This window comes from Capsicum annuum, chromosome 6 (genome assembly GCF_002878395.1).
Source record: "Capsicum annuum cultivar UCD-10X-F1 chromosome 6, UCD10Xv1.1, whole genome shotgun sequence".
In the NCBI taxonomy this organism is placed as follows: domain Eukaryota; kingdom Viridiplantae; phylum Streptophyta; class Magnoliopsida; order Solanales; family Solanaceae; genus Capsicum; species Capsicum annuum.
This window is the reverse complement of record NC_061116.1, coordinates 5,017,636-5,026,088: the sequence shown is the minus strand read 5'-3', so window position 1 is coordinate 5,026,088 and position 8,453 is coordinate 5,017,636. Positions and strand designations below refer to the sequence as shown.

The 8,453-nt window shown below is 32.6% G+C and overlaps 1 protein-coding gene across 1 annotated transcript in view; it reads left to right on the top strand.

The window, feature by feature from the left end:
* The window catches only part of LOC107855523 (putative late blight resistance protein homolog R1A-3), a 12,742-nt gene extending 9,911 nt beyond the window's left edge, over positions 1 to 2,831 (top strand). The window contains 1 exon segment of the mRNA XM_016700548.2: positions 2,375 to 2,831. The gene's annotated coding sequence lies outside the window, so the exon portion shown is untranslated.
* The last annotated feature ends 5,622 nt before the right edge of the window (positions 2,832 to 8,453 follow it).

Below are 8,453 nucleotides of genomic sequence, written 5' to 3'. Positions count from 1 at the left end.
AAAAGCTTCTCTATTTTTAAATGGTCTTCGCATAATTAATTTAATAATTTTGTAGGTAAATTTTTTAACTCTAACTCTAGATCTAATTCTAATTCTAACATATATTTCTCTTCCGTACTTTTTAAATTGCTGGGCTCTGATACCATTTGTAGGGGGTGCGGATATTTAATAGATTTATTAAATACACACTCCACTTTCTTTCTTGTGTGTGTTTTGTACCATTAATTTAACATCATCGAAGAGTGTGTTATAAACTCTCTTATTTTGATTTTCTAGTTCGTTTTTCTATGTGCATATTAGGGAAGGGTGTGTCCCCTCGTTACGATTAGTAAGGCAAGATTTTGCTAGACTTGTACTTTCTTTATTACTCCCTCAGTCTCATTTTGCTTTGGCCCTTTTCAGAAAATAGTTTGTTTCAATTCATTTGTCCATTTATGAAATCAAGATAAGTTTGTAGTTCTTCCAACACTATCTTTAGTGGAATAAACCCTAATAAATATTTTCTCAAGGGAAATGTTAAGTTAAACATGACCATGTAAAATGAAATGGAGGGAGTATTAATAAAACTCCGCCCAAGCACATTGCCAAGCTTAAAAAAGCATTTCAAATCTTCCAAAGGAAATATGCCATGAATTAAACGATTTAACTCAAGAAATTTTTACTGTTCCACATAGATTGAGATAGAGGAAATATGCAATAGCATAGAGGCAATAATTATCACACCCCAAGTAGCACGAGAAAATTGAAGAAAAGGTGTCATTTAAGTTTTGAATGAAGTATTGATGACATTGACCAACTTAAAGGTCAAACATAATTAAGTTAATTCTGGACTTGATTAATATTTTTTTAAATTTTCTAATCTTTTAAAAAATACATATCAACCCACACGCCTCTCCTCTACAAATCAACTGTATCTCTCCTCTCTCTCGATAGTTTCTCCCAACCAACAGTTCTGCAAATTTCTCTTTTCAATCCTTGGCGACTTCAACCTTCGGCGACAAATAGTTGGGCTTCGAGTTTTTTTCCACTTTCAACCGTCACTCGACGTGACAACCTTGCTCTCTGCCCACAACAACTTCAAATTCTTCATCGTCTCTTTTCTTCTTTCGGTAAAAAATTATGGCTTTTTAGTTTTGAAGAAAATATGGAACTTGAGCAAACTTCTATTCTAGTATTGATTAACAATTTCAATATTTGTTGCTTTAATTTGAAATACGGTCTGAATAAAATCCTAATTTTTTAAATTTTTCTCTTCTCTTTTCGGAGTGAAATATGATTTTTTGTTGTTTGTTGTATTTTTTTGAAGTTTGATTTTTGTTGTTTGTGTTTGTACAAATAAAACAACAATGTTGGTATTTTTGGTGTTGCTCCCATTGCTGAGTTGATTTATTTTTGTTCTTGGTAAAAATGATGATATTGTTGTTGTTCTATTGAACAAAATCATGCTACTATTTTTTCTACAATAGATTAACCTTCTGATGCAACAGATTAACCATCTGATGCAACAGATTTACTATTAGATGCAACAGAGGAACCATCGGATTAAAAATATGATGCAATAGATTAACCATCTGACGCAACAGATTTACCATCGGATTAATCTGATACAACATATTAACCATATGATGCAACAGATTAACCATCTGATGCAATAAATTTGCCATCAGATGCAACAGAGAAATCATCCGATTAAAAATCTGATGCAACAGATTAATCATCAGATGCAATAGAGGAACCATCTGATTAAAAATCTGATACAACAAATTTACCAACTGATGTAATGGAGGAACCATCGAATTAAAAATCTAGTACAATAGATTAATCATCTGATGCAATAGATGAACCTTCTGTTGGATAAAATCCTATAAACTATTACAACAGTATATATCCAAGACTTGATTTTTCCAATTGATCATTCATCTGTCGCAATAGACGACCCTTTTGTTGGAAGAAATCTAAACAATATTGACCCTTGATAATAATTCCAATAGATCACTCATATATTGCAATAGATGAGTGATCTATTGTACTGACCAATCATCTATTTCAACAGATGAATGATCTGTTTTTAATTATTGTATCAGGTTAGTTATATGTTGCAACAGATAACTCATATGTTGCAACATATGTGTGATCTGTTGCACAAATTAGTCATCTGTTTTAATAGATGAGTGATTTGTTTTTATTATTACAACAAATTACTCATTAGTTGTAACATGTTAGTTATATGTTACAACAAATAACCTGCCTGGTGCAAAAGATGTGTGATTTATTAGGACTGTTATTTTACTGTTGTATAGTTAGATATACTATTATTCCTTTTTAATGATGCATTAATTAATTATAATCTATTTTATGTTCCTGTTATTTTTAGATTATATGGCTCCCAAAAGCAAAGAAACTGAATCAAGTTCAAATAAAGAAACAAGTGAGGCAGCTAGGCTACATCCACCACTCTATGAGTTTTCTTTACAAGTGTTATATCAATCAGAAGCTGAAGATAATGAACATGGGGAGGAGGAATGTTTCAAAAGAGACAATCTAAATGCTAATAGCCCTTCCATCAAAGAGTTGATCAAAACCTTCAGCATTGATAGTTATCCTATGAGAATGCAGTGCGATAGTGTCGCAGATTTAATGGGTGATTTCGTGGTTAAGTCAGCCATGGAAAAATCTTTGACGCCTTCAGAAAAATACTTTGAGAACAAAATTTGGATACTTATTCAGAGAAAATTGCTTTGGGCAATATCTTAATTTACCAGAGGACAACAATGCTCATTTCTAAATAAAAATGGTATATGATCTTCTCAAGCGTAGGTTTATGTATGAAAACAAAGATAAGATGGATTAGGTGTGGATATATTACTGTGGCATGCCTGCTTGTTTTGGTTGGAAGAAGTTTGCAATAGTTACTGGACTAAAATGTTATTGTCCTTCTCCTTCTCAAGTTATACCTATTCTAACTCAAAAAGAGCACCCCGCACACCCAAAAAAGGTAAATTCAAGTCGAGTGATCATGAAGAAGACATGGTGGCCCTTGTTGGTCCAACCTTCAAAATTTTTTTTTTTTATAGAAGCATTGAAAGGTAAACGACTTTAAAGAAGCACAAATAATCATTGTGCTTGGTTTGGTTTGTACATAATATTCTTTGGGTGAGAGATGTTAACAACAACATACCACATAGTTTAATAAAGCTCTCCGAGGATCTTGAGGAATTTAACAACTATCTTTAAGGTTATGAAAGCATCAAAATAACTATCAAATATTTATTGACTCTGTTAACGCCAAAGACAATCAACTTATAATTTATTTTTTTATTTAATAATACTTTTGATTTATTGGCGTTATTTTATAGATTTGGGCGTTTGAAGCCATTCGAGACAATAAGTGAACTACCAGGAAGAAGTGTCTGTCCAAGAATCCTGAGATGGTTTTTGGTCAAAACTGATAAAAATGTAAAATTTCTTGATCGCTTCAATCCCCTGAAGGATGCAGTAAGTCTAATTCTAGTTAAGCTTATTTTTTAATTAATAATTTTTTTGAATGATCTAATCATCATTCTAATATATGTACTGATTTATGTTAGATTGTTTATCCGTTGCTTGTTCTGACCAATTGAGAGTTGAAGATGTCATTTTTTCTTACTTTACAGTTTGTTCAACCTTTATCAGACCCTAAGGTCATTGGCAAGATAAAAAAGGAATTGTTTGAAGCAACAACCATCACAAGAAAAATAATTTTGGAGGGTAGACTTATTGTTGTTGATGGTGGTAGTGGTAGTGGTGCTGCTGTCGGGGCTGATGATGCCTTTCTTACAGTTTTTGAAACAAAAAACCATTATAATTATGATCATACTGGTTATATAGATTTTGCCCCTTCTGTTGAATGTTCTGCATACAAATGTTAAGACTGTAAGACAAAACATGATGGAGTGACTGATACTATTAATGCATTAACTGCTTCTGTAAAGAAATTGACATCTAAGAGGGGTGTCATTCCATCAAAGAGGATTTCATATCCGGTCCACTAAAGATTAAGGTGGCTAAAAGGAGAAGAAAAAAAATTTCTCAGCCATCATCAAACATCAAAAAAAGCAAAATTGTAACTTTTTTATCTTTGTCTTGCACCTTTGATCAATGTACAAGGGCAACAAGAGAGTAGCATGGGCTGAAGAAGGTAAATGTATATCATTTGTTCCAATAAACAAACAGAGATATATCTATTTCAACAGATGATATATTTGCTAAAAATTATCAAACAAATATATACATTTGTTGCAACAGTTGTCTAACCTGTTGCATCGGATGCATTGTCTGTTGCAACAGTTGTCTTATCAGTTGCATCAGATGCGTTATTTGTTGTAATATATGCCCGTCTATTTCAGCAAATCAAAAAGGTCTTTATACTATTTTAATTTATACTAACAAATGAGTCATATATTGCAACAGTTGGGTCATCTGTTGGAAATTATTGTACAATATTTTTTTTACCTATTCGAATCTGTCTCAACAGATTATTCATCTGTTGCAATACATAGATAATCTGTTGTATATCTGTGATTAGCATTGATAATTCTGGATTTCCAGATAGATGTCATAGTAGAAGCTACTGCTGAACAACATAATATCATATTTGATAATCCATCAACTACTTTCAAAGAAGAAGAAAAAGTGAAACCTGTCAGTTCGGGAGAACAGAAGAATTACCCGTTTGAAGGGTCCAGCATCTCAGATGAGGCTCCAAAAAAACTAACAAAGTTGATCAACGACTATTCAGAATGGATTGTCGATGAGCTGTTAAAGCATCATACCGGCAGGTACATAAATCATTTATTAAGATATTGATTTTTACAATTCTTGACGTAAAAACATGATATTAACACATATAAATCATGTAGAAAATAAAATGACAAGCACTACAAAGTGAACGAATCGGATCTTAGTTTTGATATGTTCGAATTTGTTGTTACACATCCCGAAATGAAGGATTGGTTCTATTTGATGTCACAACCCTAAACTTTCTAGAATGATGAGGTTTAAATGCCATATATATTACTATTAATTAATACTTTATTTAATTGTATCTATGTATTAATTTTGTTGTCACGTAATCTGAAATATTTGATAATATATGCAGTACATCATTGTCATTTTTTACTACCTCCGAAAGAAGGCCAAGTTGCAAACACACGAATAATACAAATAAATGTCGGACAATTATTTGTACAAAGTTTATATCAATAATGCCTGCGATAGGTATTGTCAACAATAGTCGAAATTTTTCTAAATTGATGAATACTTGATCAACATCATCAAAGGTTTTAGCATTACAGTTGGCTTACTTTGTCCTTTGGTCGACGTAGTGCATATCCCAATTAATTGTGGTAATGAATGTCATTGGGTGTTGGCTGTCGTCACTCTAAAAGAGAGGTTCATCTTAGTTTATGGCTCGATGTCAGGAATAGAGACGTTCCGGGCTGTCATCTGAGATACAAAAGATGGCCAAAATATTGCCTACTTATCTTGATATAAGTGTCTTTTTAGACCAAAAGGTTCGTACTGATTGGTTGACGATTGAAGCATACTCAGATAAAATGGGTAATCTATTTGATGTAGAATATGTTGATGAAATTGCTCAACAACCCATTGGTAGCCTGTAAGTATTTTTATTTTGTTTCATTTCATAAATTTCACAATGCTTACATTAAATTCAAGATATGGATTATCTAATTTTTACAAAAGCAGGGATTGCGGTCTTTTTGTTGTCGCTTACGCTGAGTATTTGAGCGATGGATTACAAGTACCAAATGATGAACTTGATGTTGTATTACTACATAAAAGATATGCTACTCTTTTATGAAAATACAGAAAAGAGAAAGCTCAGAAAGCATATGCAAGAGACATTAAAGATCCACGATGACCAAAGTCGAATTCCATAGTACCAGATGAAGAACAACTTATCCATATTGAGTAGATCATCTGTACCCATAATAATTTTTTATATTTCATTTATTTGTTGAATTATTTCATGTAATTTCTGTAGGCTTTGATTTATTTTATGTTATCTATGAATTTAATTTAATCCTTAGATTTGAACTTATTAATTGAAATGAGATACTAGATTCAAATATCGCAAAAGATAATGCATCTGTTACAACAGATAATTGATCTGTTGCAATAGAAGAAATACCTTTTGGAAATTATCAAATAGATTTAGACATATATTACAATATGTAGGTCATCTGTTGGAAATTATCAAACAGGTCTTCATACTATTTTGATGTGTTCCAATAGATTACCTATCAGTTGCAACAGATAGACTATATATTGTAATAATTGTGTATCTATTGCAATATATAGACTTAAAAACATCTGTATAGTGCAAAAAATGACCAATCCATTGTAACAGATAATTAATCTTTCAGAATAGATAGACTATCTATTACAACAGATAGACAATCTATTGCATTATAATAAATTCAACTTTCATCAAACTTAAAAAATTGTCACTACATGTAAAGTGAAGTGGCTTGAAATAAAAAATGTTATGTTATTTGTGTTTATACATCTTTGTGATACCCCGTACTAATCCTAGCTCGATTCAGCTTTTAGTTGCATGCTTAAGGGGCTCAAGGCTTAAAATTTTCACTAAGTGGTTGGGACTTAGTCATTTTCAAGACCCCTAAACTTCGAGGATTTTTATTTTGGTCTTTCCGATCCTGAGACATTAGTTTTTGAGTTAATTCATTTTCAAGTACTTAGGGAGTTTTGTATTTTTCGGACAAGGTTTGGGTAACGTTTGGATCACGAATCCAATAAGTCACCGCGATAGGGCCGCGTCGCGATGACATTTCCTTTGGCACGTACATCGCATCTCGGTTAAGGTGTTTTCATCTAGTTCTTGATTTATAATTTGAATGCATGTGTCTTGATCTTCATCCTAGTGTGTGAAGTGCTTATGAGGTGAAAAATGTTCATAGAAATGACTTAGAACAAAGTTGAGTTAAATGTCTTTGATTCGCCCAAAGTTTCGTATTGATTCTACAAAGATCAACTTTGAATGTGTATAATATTTAATATATGTGGAAATTTTTAGATCAAGATCCACAAAATTGTATATAATTGAATTAGCTTTCCAACTATATCAATATCACCTTAATCCGATACCCGAGCAAAAGGTTGTGATAATTTTCGTCAAAACCAATAAGCCACCGTGATAAGACCGCATCGTGATGAGCCTTTAATTAGCATTCCAGTTACGAATTTTTGGTTTAAATAATGGAGGAGAAATTGGATTTTTTACCACATCGACCCAATTCGTAAAGCAGGACCTAAAGCTTCAGTTAGGGCATTATTTGCCCAAATTCTCCAATTTCCTCTTAATAAAAAACCCTAATCATCCCCAAGTTCATCAAAATCAATTCCTTTCTCTCCAAGAAAACCAAGAAATCAAGTTGCCAAATCCAAGAACCTTCAAGGAAGCTTACAGATTTGTGTTTCTCTTTCTTGATTAAAAGTTTAAGGGATGTTTGATGTTCATCCATGGGTCCTTTTCACCCATGGAGTCCAAGAACCTATTTTTATATTTTAATTCATGAAATTTACATGTTTATAATGAGTTATCTTTATGAAGCTTTTATGAATTTTGATTATACATGATGTTTACAAGTGATTTTCGTTGAAAGTAGCCCTTACATATTTGAATAAAGAAAATTCCATGTGAAATCCCCAATTTATGATTTTAGTGTTATAATTTTGTTATTTACACATGTTTCAATCATTTTCATACTTAAGTCCATGAATTTCAATTGTTTGATAAAATGCCTAAGAGATGAATTTTGAACTATGATCCCTTATTATGTTCTTCAAAGATTTCACGTGTCTATATTGTTAATTCCATTCAGTGCTAGGGGTTATGAATACCCGAAACTTAGCTGTACTTAGTCTTAGTATCTTGCAGAATAGTTTCAAATATGTATGAGCATTATTCATTCAGTCAGATATTATAATCAGTTAAAATTAGATTAGTTCAGTAATCCGAGTCTATTCAGTTGGGAGTAGGATTTAGCACTGAGCGAACCCAGGGATGGAGGCTCACCTGCCAGTAGAGGGTGTGACCTTTAGCAGTAGTCCCTTGGTTCTAGAACTATATAGCCAGCATAGGTTAGAGATATCAACCTACCAGTTGAGGGTTGATAAAGTTTTTACCCACCAATTGAGGGCAACACGTTTCTCATTAGAGTACCTGCCAGTTGAGGGTTACTCTTTGGTGGATCCACATAGCTTTTGCTAGTACTTGTGGCACGGTATTAACACCCTTCCAACTGGGGTCACAGGTTAGACCCCAATCAGCTCAGATTGAGGCATATTGTTTAGATGATACCTCCCATAGTCTCAGCTCAGCACTCCGTATAGAATTTAGTTTCAGGTTTGTTTAACCATAACATACAATC